General features: G+C 42.9%; 1 long non-coding RNA gene across 4 annotated transcripts in view; it reads right to left on the reverse strand.

The window, feature by feature from the left end:
- Positions 1 to 12,550, reverse strand: part of LOC109309089 — a 32,214-nt gene extending 19,664 nt beyond the window's left edge. For all 4 annotated transcript variants that reach the window (XR_002100787.1, XR_002100786.1, XR_002100785.1 and 1 more), the window contains exons 1-2: positions 12,140 to 12,550; positions 8,217 to 8,368 (exon numbers count right to left, since the gene is read on the reverse strand). This is a non-coding gene — a long non-coding RNA (uncharacterized LOC109309089). The remainder of the gene's footprint in view (positions 1 to 8,216; positions 8,369 to 12,139) is intronic.
- Between the last annotated feature and the right edge of the window lie 8 nt (positions 12,551 to 12,558).

The following is a 12,558-nucleotide window of genomic DNA, read 5'->3' on the forward strand; positions in this document are numbered from 1 at the left end:
TTTGTAAACATCAATGGCCAGTCCTGACCCCATGCCCCTCACCCCAGACCCGCAGCCCCCAGACCACAAAACCCAGCGTGTGGGACAGAGGGTGGGTATGTGGAGCAGAGGGTGTGTGGGGGGCATTGGGAGGCCCCCAAAAGTCTGTTGCAGGTTTCCCACATTTTTCTCCTTTAACGGAGAATCCATTTTTAAAATCTGTTGATCCATTTTTAAAGTCTGCCCACAACCCTTTCATATATTCTGCAAGTGTCACAACCCGTGGGTTGAGAAACACTGCTCTAGTGCCCTTGCCTACTGGCCTGATTCAGTGCAGACCTCCTCCTGCCTTTCCCAATTAAAAACTGAATGTCAGTTCAGTTGGCTATCAGTTCAACCTCCACAGATTAGAGGAAGCTGTCTAGTTTGAATCAATTGAGCTTCAGGCTTTTAGACTCTTTCTACTTAGCCAAGAAGAGAAGACCAAGCGGTGGTGGTGGTGAGGTGCCGGAATTTGATAACAGTCTTCAAATACCTGAAGGGCAATTATAAAGAGAATGGAGATGGGCTTTTTTTCTCTGTGGCCATAGGAGACAAGCTGCAGCAGAGGAAATTTAGGTTGGAGATTAGGAGGAACTTTCTGATTGAGGGTGTCAAGTACTGGAATAGGCTACCTAGAGAAGTTGTGCGATCTCCTTCCCTGGAAGTTTTCAAGATCAGTTTGGCTGCTCAAGGCAAGATCTGAATGATCTCACAAAGTCCCTTCCAGCCCTACTTTCCTATGTTCCTATAGTTCTTAATCTATACATCAAGACATAAATTAACTGTGTGTCACAAATGATGGAATGCAGGTTTCTGATCCTAGGAAATTAGTCTATTGATTTCAGTTGGTACTGGGTGTATTTAGTGCTGCAAAAATTAAGTCCATGGTATTGTAACTTGGAGTTCCAAATCAAAGGCTTCTTTTAAAAATATTGTGCTTGATCTCTTTGTCCTTCTGTTCCCATATCTAAAATGTGGATCATTATACTTCTATACCTCAAGGATATAAGGTAAAGAAGGAATTAATCCATTAATCTATGGGTCTGTCTATACATGACCAAAGACAGCAATGTCAGTGTGGCACAGTGCAATATTGCTTGGAGACATGAGAAAATGATCAACTCATGGTCACTGTGTCCCAACTTCCCTTCAATTCTCAGGTCGCTGACTAGATCACCCCCTTTGGCCAGTACCAGGTCCAGCACCGCCTTGCCCCTTGTTGGTGTGTAGACTTCTTGAGACAAATAAAGCTTGTCAATGCTTGTGAGGAAGCACTGCAACTGATTGGATTTGGCTGAATGCTCTTCCCATGAGATGTCCAGGTAGTTAAAGTCACCCATGCCAACCTGTGGTCAAGTTCTTGCTCTTGATTAGGAGGTCTGTAGTAAACTCCTACCATTATATCCCCTTCACCATGTACCTCCTTTATTCTTACCCCGAGGGTCTCAAGTTGCCCTCCTTGGTTGCCAATCTCTGCCTCTAGGGAAGTGTATTGCTCTTTCACATAGAGAGCTACCCTTTCTTGCAACACAATATCTCCTGTACAAGGTATAGCCATCTATACCTGTGGTCCAGTCATAGGTGGAGTCCCACCAGGTCTCCGTTAGCCCTATGAGATCGTAATTATTACTGTTTAGTAGTAGAGCCAGCTCCTCCTGTTTGTTGCCCAGGCTCCTGGCCTTTGTGTAAAGGCAAGTGAGCTTACCATCAGTGGCCCTAGATTTCCCTGCATTCCTGGAAGAGCCCCATCCCTGGGGTGGGGTAGGAGTCTGTTTCCTTGTACAGCCGATATAATGGTTTGGTGGCTGATGCTTGGTGGGCTTGCACCAGGGATTATTTGCCTTTCCCCCAGAGAACTTAGTTTAAAGCCCAGTCAAGCAGGCCAGCCATTCTGGCTGAAAAGAGCTTTTTCCGCATGCAAGTGAGGTGGAGGCCGTCCCTTCCTAATAACTCGCCGGCTTGCTCTCTGAAGTGTGGGTTGTGGCTCTAGAAGCCGAAGCCTTCACGATGGCTACAGTGCTGCAATGTTCTGCTTATTTGCTGAATTCTTCTCACCCTCCTGTGCCTGTGACCCATAACAGGAAGGATTGAGGAGAAAACAACTTGTGCCCCCAACACTTTGAGCCCTACTCCCAGAGTCCTGTAGTCATTTATGACCCAGCTGGGATTGCTCCAAGCTGTGTCATTGGTGCCCACATGGATAAGGAACATGGGGTAGTGGTCAGAGGGCTGGATAAGTTTGGAGATCCTCTTAGCTACATCCTGGATACAGACCCCTGGGAGGCAGCAGACCTCACGGGCTGAGGGGTCAGGGTTGCAGATTGCTCCCTCAGTCCCCTGTGAGAAGGAGTCTCCCACAACAACCACTTTACATTTCTTCCTAGGGGGGTTGCAGGATGTCTTTCTTCTTCAGGTATACGAGCTGGTGGTTCTGCTGGCTCATCTGGTGCTGTGAGGATTTCATAGCTGTTGCGAAGGTCCAGGGGAGTGGTGACCCTGGTGCAGTGTGCCTTGTTGCCAGAGACAACTTTCATCCAGGAGACCCCTGGCTCTTCTGTCTTCTGGTGAAAGGCCTGGCAGCAGGAGTCAATCTCCTTTTTGCCACCCCGACCTGATGGCATGCAGCCTCTTCACCGCAGCTTGGAGCTCCCCTATCTGGTATTCCAGGGTCTCCAATGTGGAGCACACCTCATCAGGGGAAGTGTCTTTGCTTGTGATCCCAGTTGCCTGCAAGCGTAGCAGGAAGCCCCCACAGACAAAAACCAGGGGTTCCATCTGAGCGGAGGCCAGAACCATGGATTCTGTCTGGGTGGAGGTCTCAGCAGTACCGGGGAGGGGGAGGAGGTCCCAGACTTGGAGGGGATCCTTGGGGTGCAGTGCATCCCCACCACCATTGCACCTGTAGTAGTCTGGGCCACTGCCGTGCAGACTCTTTTCTTCATGTTCACCACCTCGGGCCTCGGGCCACTCCTGTTCGCCCTCCTGTGCAAACTCCCACACTAACGTGCATGCCAGGCCAAGAGTGCACCTGTTTGCATATTCTGTTCATGAAGCTCCAGTTATGTGGCTCCCTGGGGTTCTGGGCCAAGTAGGAGTTGGTGGGGCATGACTTTCTTCGGCTCCTTCAGCTGCCCTGCAGCTATCTATTTCCCTCCCACCACAGGCCCTGCTTACCACCTGGCTATGCTGGGGGTTTGGTCATGGGTTACTGGTGGGTCCTGGGCTCATGGGGGTGTGACGGGCTTCCACCCATGCATCACACGCCAGGCCCAAACCCAGACTCAAACTGAACAAATCTGACCTGGAGCTACTGAGGCAAAATAAATGGAAGAATCCAATGATGTCTTCAGAGTCACTTCCCAGTGACTGCCGTTTAAGGCCTTATTTTGATTTTGCTGTGTTGCACAAATCTGGATGGCAGCTGTTCCATGTTACCAAGAAGAGAAAGTAAAACTGGAGGTCTACTTAAATCATCTGACACTTCCAGCAAGCTTAAACACTTTTAACTATAACAAAAATATAACTAAGATCCATAGGGACAATTGATGCCAATGAAAGTGAATAGCCAAACTCTCTATTTTTTCTAAACAATCTTTAACAACCTAGTGCCTTTGTTTATTCCCTGTCTTCTCCTACCCCTATTTTATTTTTGCTATTTTCCGTTGTCTCTAATCGCATACAGAGGAAAGTTTCAAACCAAAAAGAACTAACTTCTCTCCTCATACCAGCATGAGGTAAATATGATTGCAGGGGTAGGATAGAAGATGGAATCCCGCATTAGAAAAGGTCAATATTCATAGTTCGCTATGGTAATAAATAGTTCTAAGAATACCCAAGCGATGTTAATTTTAAAAAGGGAATGGTTTACATAGCTATTTTTTCATAAGAATGTATGTTGTTTACATTTTTTTCAATATTTTCTTCATCTAAAGATGAAAGAAAGTGGAACTGTGTCTTTAGAGGGTAGTGCAACTTCTTGGCTTAGGAATTTATACTGAACATAGTCTGCATGCCAACAGAGTGAATTGTGTCAGATTTTACCACACCCAGACTGCTATAGTAACACTTATTTCATAAACAGTAGGAAAACCTACCCACCACCATAAATCAGAACCTACAATTCCTCACCTAAATTTTGGAAACTGATTCAGAACTTATTCTGCTTCATTTACTGTCACTATGAAATGCCATTTAAAAACACTAATATTTTTATTCAGTATTTCATAACCTGTGAAAGAATGCAGAGTTGACATCTCTTAGCATTTACTTTTTTCTCCTGAATATGCTGGTTCATCACTCATGCTTCGATGAATATTAATCATCACAGTCAACGTAGCGTTATGATCTGTTCAGGAAATACTTGGCCAGGTTTTATAAGGGTACTCCAAAGAAAGCAGGAAAAAAAGTATTTTTCTTTCTGGGTGAAATTCACTTGCCTTTAATTCCATAAGGCTCGAATGAATGCGTGATAGAAACCTGCCTAGACGCTTCTTCCAATCTCACAGCTCCAGTGGACCTCAGTTCTAAACCAGCACCCGCATAGGCTGTAAGAAAGAAGGTATTACAACCTTATATAGACCATATATTTTGGGGGGACAGAAGGAAAGAAACGTTAAGGGTTTAGTCAGGGCTGGACACAGGCATGGGTGAACCTGGCGGCTGCCCGGGGGCCTGAAATTGGTAAGTATTTTATTAATATCATTATCTTTGGTGAAGGGGGTCCTGATACAAAAAGTTCGCCCGGCTCTGCCAGGAGTCTAGGTACGGTGCTGGGTTAAATGGATATCAGAAACAGACAATTAAAGTGTATTTACTATTGATGAACTTGTCCTCTGAATGAACTCTGATGAAGAGTAGCATTTTTAAAATTTTAAATGAAAAAGCATGTATACAAACAATGTAGGATGAGCACACATTGAAATGATATGACTAAATAAACAAATGCTCCTTAAATGCAGTATGTGATTATCTGATTTCCAGTAAAGTGGAGTGAATCACACATGACACTGCTACCACTAACCAATTATGTCATTGCATCTGAAAAAGATAGCACGGGTAATAGTGAGAACTGGTAAACAGATGAGTTTTAAGATTTTTTGCTTGGTTTGGCAGAGTAACCAAACTCTTAATGCTTTCCCACAATCGGCTCCAAAGGACTAGAAGATTTGCTGTGCTGTATCAGGCCGCTGCTCTGTCAAATCTGGTATGCTGCCTCTGGCAGAGGACACTTCCTGATGCTTCAGAAAAAGTAAAGTACTCTGTGCTGAGGGCCATATCCCTCCCAAGGGAGAATTCTAAGGTTTCCTTCGCAATATTTCAAGTAGGTTTTGTATTGCTGGTCTCCTGCAGAATGAACAAGGGATTCTACCCACCAAAACAACTACGTCTCAGGTAAACTACTTGCAAGCACCTACTCTGGATACTTTCAAAAACACTTGACGCCTGTCTTCCTGGGATCATTTGACCCCTGCTGACTTCCTGCCCCTTGGGCAGAGGGCTGGACCCAATGATTTTGTGAGGTCCCTTCCAGCTCAAATATCTATGAAACCCCTACCCACTATGCCGAGGCGCTAGGGTTCCATACCGGCTGTGTAGCTCTCTCTAGCTCCCTGACAATGCACAGTTACTAAAACTCTTAGCAACATTGCTGCCTCTGGCTCTACCAGAAGATCCCCTAATGAGGAAGGAGGGATACAATCCATATTCCAAGGGCCATACTAAAAGGATTAAGGTATAATTTCTCTTTATTACTGCCATGTTTCACTTGCTAGAATGAGGAACTGAATTCATCTGAACTTCATAATTACAATAAAGCCCAAATTTGAAGCTTTGGGGTACACCTACTCCTTGAGCATGCAAGTCAGAATGATACAGACATACTGGCCATGTCTACATGTGCAGCAGCCTGTGCAATTGTTACTGCGCAGTCATTCAGTACTTGCACAAGCAAGTACTAAATGACTGTACAGTAACCGCCAATACTACTGCGCAGTACCATCACTGCACGTCTTCTCCCTCACACAACTGCACAGTAGCAACGAGCTACTGCACAATCGTTCGTTACTACTGTTGCCGCATGGTTAGTACCCGGCAAGGCTACTGCACGGTAGCAGCTCATTGCTACTGCCCAGTAGCATCTCGCATAGAAGTGCCCATTGTATATTTCTGACCCCAAGCCGTGAGAGTACATTAAGCGCTTGTGTTTGGGTGTCTGGGCCTAAACATGATGGTCCACATTACACCCCACTCCTAGCACAAATGGAAGCTGTTCACAAGTAAACTGTAAATAAGTTAAAATAAGACTTGTTTCTTACAGGGTGCTAAGGCTATTAATACAGAAGTGATGGGCAGCTTGTATTTCTGCTGCCTTGTTGGATCTAGTGCACGAAAAAGGGGCTCAGTTATTTGTTCTTTCAATATTTTTTGGGAAAAAAAGTTTTACTTGAAAAAATTCATACAAAAGAAAATGCATGTCATTCTTTTTTCCTGAATCATCTTGAAAAACTTTTTGCAGGCATGTTATATGATCAGGTTCTAGGTTTCCTATGTTATTGTTTCTGTGGTTCATTTGGCTTCCTTCCTTTCCGTATTTGATGTACTCAATGATCGCTGGGGATAGCAGTGTTAGTGGCAATTTAATTCCCTGCAGATGCAGATATGTGTTGACAGAAATGCCTGTCGTTCTTGCAGTCTCACACATCTGCTGAGATAGAGAAGGATGTGGAACAATAATTTTCCCAGCAGAGGCAGTTCTGTAGGGACAGTAGTGTCTATGGTACGAAAATTCTCCCAAAAAACACAGATTTGTAGGGACAGTAGCCTCTGTGTCATTGACAACTTTCCAGCATCTGCTGCGACAGTAAATGTCTGTGTTACAGAAATGCTCTCTGCATCTGCTAGGTCAGTCAGAGAGAGTCTTATTGTGTATGTCCAATTTTAGATGTGTAAATCTCCTCCAATGCCAGTTTTCTTTTGAGTTATTTATGCAGAGGGGAAAAGAGCCATGAAGTGCAGGTATGGATGAATCTTCGTCATATAAGAAACACAATTTAACATTTCAACTACCAAGAAATACTGCTAAATATTCCACAAGCAAAATATTAATGATTAATGCATCATTCTCATTGAGCATCCTACTTGGCTCCTATAATATTTTTGCTGTTGTAAATGTTTTGAGAAAAATTATATAAGTGTATTTGTTCAGAACAGAGATGTGCTCAAACAGCAGCAATCTAAACTGAATCTAGATTTCCAGCACCCCTGAATTGAAGGCTGTTTAGATACAGGGCTTTGATTCAGGGCCATGGTAATTCCAACCTTAAAAAGGTGTGTGGATGGACCACAGTAGAATAGCTGGACAATTTCCCAGCCTAAGGCAACTCTACTCAGAACTCAGGCATGTTGTGCTAACATAACAAGGGTAACATTGCACATGGATACACTTAGATGAAGGGGATCTTAGCCCAGGTTACATATCATACGGTAAAATAAAAAGGGTTTTATTATTAGTTTTCTATAGACCCAGAAATATTTACTGATTAAAATGTAATCCTTCTACACCTATAAATACAATAGACTTTAATCGAGTCTTCCATGGCAAGACTTCCTGTTATTTGAGAAAGTATTGAATAATAACTGCAGTAGTGTAACTAGGGCAGGGTGAGCAGGGCACCTGCCCCAGCTGCCAACTACAAGGGAGCACCAGCATCTACCCCTGCTGGAAATCTTTGTGCCACAGAGGAAGCCCGTCACTACTCCTGCCTGGCCAGAGGGGCTGAGCCACACAGCTCCATACCAAAGTGGGGCAAGCAGAATGGTTCTCCCCCGCCCCCCAGGAACTTTTGCCAGAACAGACACAGCCCCATTCCCAAAATGTACACATTGTGAGGGAAGATGAGGGAATGCGGCACCAGGATCTGGTCCCAGGAAACCTGGCCATGGGGCTGCCATCAGAGCTGACACTGCTGACCCCAAACAGCAGCCCTGGCAGATAAGACTTCTGTTCTCCTCACCCATGCCGCCCGTGCAGCCCGTCTACTGTGGTCAGCATACCCTCAAAGACTTACCCCAAAGACTTTATATGCAAGTAGCAATAAAGGAACCACTCTTTTCTTGTCAGAACATTAAATGGGGAGGCGGGGGAGGGGGGAAGGAAAGCAAAATTTGGATGTGATGTGACCATAATTGTTACTTACCATTCAACAGATTAAAATTGAGACTTAGTCATGGTTTTTCTGGCTTAGCAGAAAAACAGAGAGATGCAATTTTTTTTCTGTTAAAATGCACAATCTATTACTGCAACTTTGTTGTTTCCAAGTGTGTGCTAAATTCCTGACAAGTCCCAATCCTGCAACGTAAGTCAGAGGCACTGGAATAGGAGTGAGTAGGGTAGTGGGGAGGGGGAGAGGTGCTGTTTTTCTGGATTTTGGAGTGTTTTCAACAGTTTGTTTTCTTTTACTATTGTTTTTGAATATTTTATCAGTTTAAATAAGTTATTTTGTCTTTTCCTATAAGACACTCAGCCTTTTTTTTGGAAAAGTGTGGCATATAAATCTAATAAAATACAGCTCACTTAGCTTCCTTTCTGATGCCTCTCTGTGGGTGGGTGGGGGTCTTCACAGATATTCCCCATGGGCGCCGAGAGCCGCGCAACACCATCAAACAGGTTGTTGGCCTAAAATGTTTGCTATCTTTGGGCCCTTACATCTCTGAGTGTTCCCACTGATTTAAATGGGACTGTACGTGCAGTTAAGAGACCTGTAGGGTTGGGCTCTAAATGGGCAACATACAGACAAAGGAGAGGCAGAAAGGATTGTCAATAGTATTGCGACACACCACTTAGCCTAAATTTACTGTGCATTAATCTACTATTAGGTGAAATGGGATAAAAATATTAAATGATGGGCTTTTTGGAATTCAGAGGGTATTTAAAGTAAACTCCAACTTGGTTGGTTACTGCTGCATTATTATAAAGTTGCATTTATCCTTCTGAAGCTGGCTTGCAAGTAATCATATTAAGCCGAACTGCATGCTTACAAGGCAATTTAAAAAGCCACCACTGTTACTATTAGCCATGTAAAGGAAAATACATAAAAAGGAAATATAGTATATGATGACTGTTTAAAAAATGCATCTCAGCTTTAACACAGCATAGCCAAATTACTCAGAAAAACTGTTAACAACTCAAAGCTGTTTATATTAACGTATCAACAAATCTATAGCAGTAAGAGGCCAAGGAAGAAAGACAGGAGGCCCTGTCTTAGTTGGGGTGATTCCAAACTGAGCTTTTGTATGGATATGATGGTTATCCACCAGTACCGTTTACTGATTTGGGGATCATTTTCCCTCTTTGACAAACTGTCCTAAATGTTTAAAATGCAAAATGTTCTGCAAATAAAAAGAAAACCAAGTATATAAGAGGAATTAATAAAAACCAAGGCAACTACTCCAAAACCATTTCAAAACTTCTTCATAAACTAAAATGTAAACACAAATATTTGTAGTTGCAGTTGTTTGATTCTGGGACAGGCTGTTTGTAAATAAATTGTCTAGAACTGCCAAGAGGTGGAGTTTACATCATTAAAAGAAAATAAATTCTGACAAAATAATATTCTGTGATTTCTCCGTCACTGAATATAGGTTATTACAGGACTCATGAATAATGATGGCCTATATCCTGTAGTCTATCAAAAAATGGCATAACTTGTTCTTTGAGTACATATTGCTAATTGCAGTCTATTGCCCATGCAAAAGACTCATTTATGTGTTATCGCTGTAAATGAATGCACAAATTAGGATTAAAACTGCATCCTGAAAGGATTGTGCAGTAGCATAAAATACAACATGCAGGGTTATTTTAACATATTCGTAGACGGATAATATTGTCTGATTTGAAACACCTAGCCCATTGGTCTACTGGCTGAAATGTCAACAGCATTAAGTCAGCTATTCATTCTTCAAGGACAATATGTGAGATACAAGTAGTTTATCCTTTGAGACAAAACTTTAAAAACAAAGATCCTACCTATTTTGAATGGACATGATGCACCATTATTGTAATTGTTTATTATCTGTGCTTATAGTAGGAATTGTAGCTACTATATAGTGTGCCTACTGTTTAGCAAAGACTTAGCAGAATTTGAGACCCAATGTGCTAGGAGATGTGCAGACACTTAGTAAAAGACAATCACTGTCCCAAAGAGCTTGTACTCCAACCAAACAAGGCAGTGTCAAGGAAAGGAATTTATATAAATCCCCATTTTACAGATGGAAAACACAGAAAACACCTGAGAATGGCATTCCCTCTCCCACAATGTACTTGACCACAAACGTATCCTTCTCTCCTACCTCATAGGTGATTGGCAGGGGGCACATGCCCTGCCTGACAGGGCCAGCCCTGCCGCTGCCGCCAGCTTCCGTGGGTGCCCCCTCAGACTCAAAAGGCACCAGCTGCCCATGCTCCCACTGTTGTGCAATATGCTGCGGACTGGCTGGTTGCTAGCCTCTACCAAGAGGTTGTTACTTTGCAGAAATTCTGCATGTGTAGAGTTTTTTAATGCTTTGGGGCTTTATGAAATGAAAGGAGCTAAGGAAATAAAAGAAGTTTTACTTTAGTTTTAATGCAAGTCAATCCTAAGAAAGATTAGGGACCACTTCCTGGGGTTCATGGTATGCTAGAAGCACCATTAGAAAAGGCCCTGAGCAAATGCATCAAGCTCATTCTGTAACAATGAGATACCTACCCTTGCCTTCAATTAAAAATGTAAAATTAGATCCTTGTGGAACCCTGGTTAGACTGAGAGTGGACTATGGTCTCTAAAGGGCAGATAAGTCTGGAGAGGACTTATTTCTCTTTTTCCCATTAAGTGAGGTAAGGAAGGCCAGTTGCAAAGTATTTCTCTCCCACTACTGGGGAGAAGCCCAGTCAGAGACTAGGCTGAGCCCATACTGGAAAAAATTCAAAGATTAGGCAACAATAATGTAAGACATTCAAGAAAAAATTCCCGGAACAGGTCTAGTTAAAATCTCATCTCAGGCACACTCTTTGTATCTTTGCAAGAATAATCCTTGTGCTACTGCTAGTTTAGGAAACCCTCAAAGAATAACAAGGTAGGATTTAAAAAGTTAATAGCAATGCAGACTTTCGAACTGGCAGGAGCCTCACTCCCTCCTATCCAGCTCTCCATAGGGAAAGGTAATTTCATCTTTGTGTTTCTGTGCCCCTGATTAGAAAATAGATTAGAAAGTAATAATACTTCTCCACTTTGCAGGGATACAGACCTTTTGCCTATGAATATTTTGTAAAGAACTTTGGGTCTTGAATGAAAATTCCAACAGAGCAAAATACTGCTGTTATTATTTATTGACTGTGTTTATTATTACTGCCAAATGCCTGTTCATCCGATTTATCTTGCCGTACCTAGTGCCTACATCGGAAATAAATGATGTCTAAAGCTGAAATAGCCACAAAGTTCAGTGACCCTTGAGGTGAACTTACAAGGAATACGTATAGGTATTAACTTTTTCCTACAGAACCCAATGCTGCTGTCTATGGAAGTGAACAGGAAATTGGTAAAATAAGCCATCTCTTTTATACCGCAAAGTCCAGCATTTCCTAAATGAATCATGCAATGGGAGTGGGACAGGCAAACCACTGAAGAAAGGGTCATCATCAATGTTCTATGCCTTTACTAGAAAACAACCCGCTGGAGTATTGCTATAAAACATGCAAACATCCGGAGGAAGTGACAGCAATTTACAGTAAACACTAGGTGTAAACAATTACCTGTGACTCGTTACATCTACTTATACCAGTAGCTGGCTAAACAGGCCCACACGGTCATCTATGTCTATCCCCATCAAGCACAGCACTGGAAAATAATTTAGTAGTGGATTTCCCTGAACTATGAAAAAGTCCGTCTTGGTATGGGCTAGCTAGTAAAGACTGAGAAAACATAGATGTTTATAGATACATTTTGAAAAGCTGAAGAAGTAAATAAGCAAATAGGGCATCTTTCTAAGAGCTACGAGGACACTTTTTCTGTCCATCCACCCTCAGTAGGAAGATTTGAGTATTAGGTGACATATTGTTTTGCTGGCTGGGCAGGGTTGAACCTACCTGAGCTGAGCATAGGCATAAAATAACTGCAACAAGGAAGGAAGCGATGAGAGAATGGAAAAGTGTCCAGCAATAGCATCTATCCCCTGCCTGAGACGCAAGCGAGTGCAGTTTGCTTGTCCTTCAGTTTTCCTCTTTCTTCTAGCATTATTTTAGCATCATCCTATTTCCATCTTGCCACCTGCAGGGTGTTCCTTCCAATCTGGTTTTACTAAATGGGTATTTTAAACTTAGGAGGCAGCTCATGAATATTTGCCAGCACACTGTACGCTTGAAATGACAGGTTTCACCCCTGCTTGTTCATGCCCAAGGCCTGCCATGCAGGAGGGAGTCAGTCTGGGTGTCTTGTAATATGGCAATGCTTGTCTAATAACGATTTTCAAGACCGGTGAGTGGCACAAATGCCTTGTGGCTGTTCG

The sequence above is a fragment of the Crocodylus porosus genome, unplaced genomic scaffold (genome assembly GCF_001723895.1).
Source record: "Crocodylus porosus isolate Cpor-Errol unplaced genomic scaffold, CroPor_comp1, whole genome shotgun sequence".
NCBI classification, from domain to species: Eukaryota; Metazoa; Chordata; order Crocodylia; family Crocodylidae; genus Crocodylus; species Crocodylus porosus.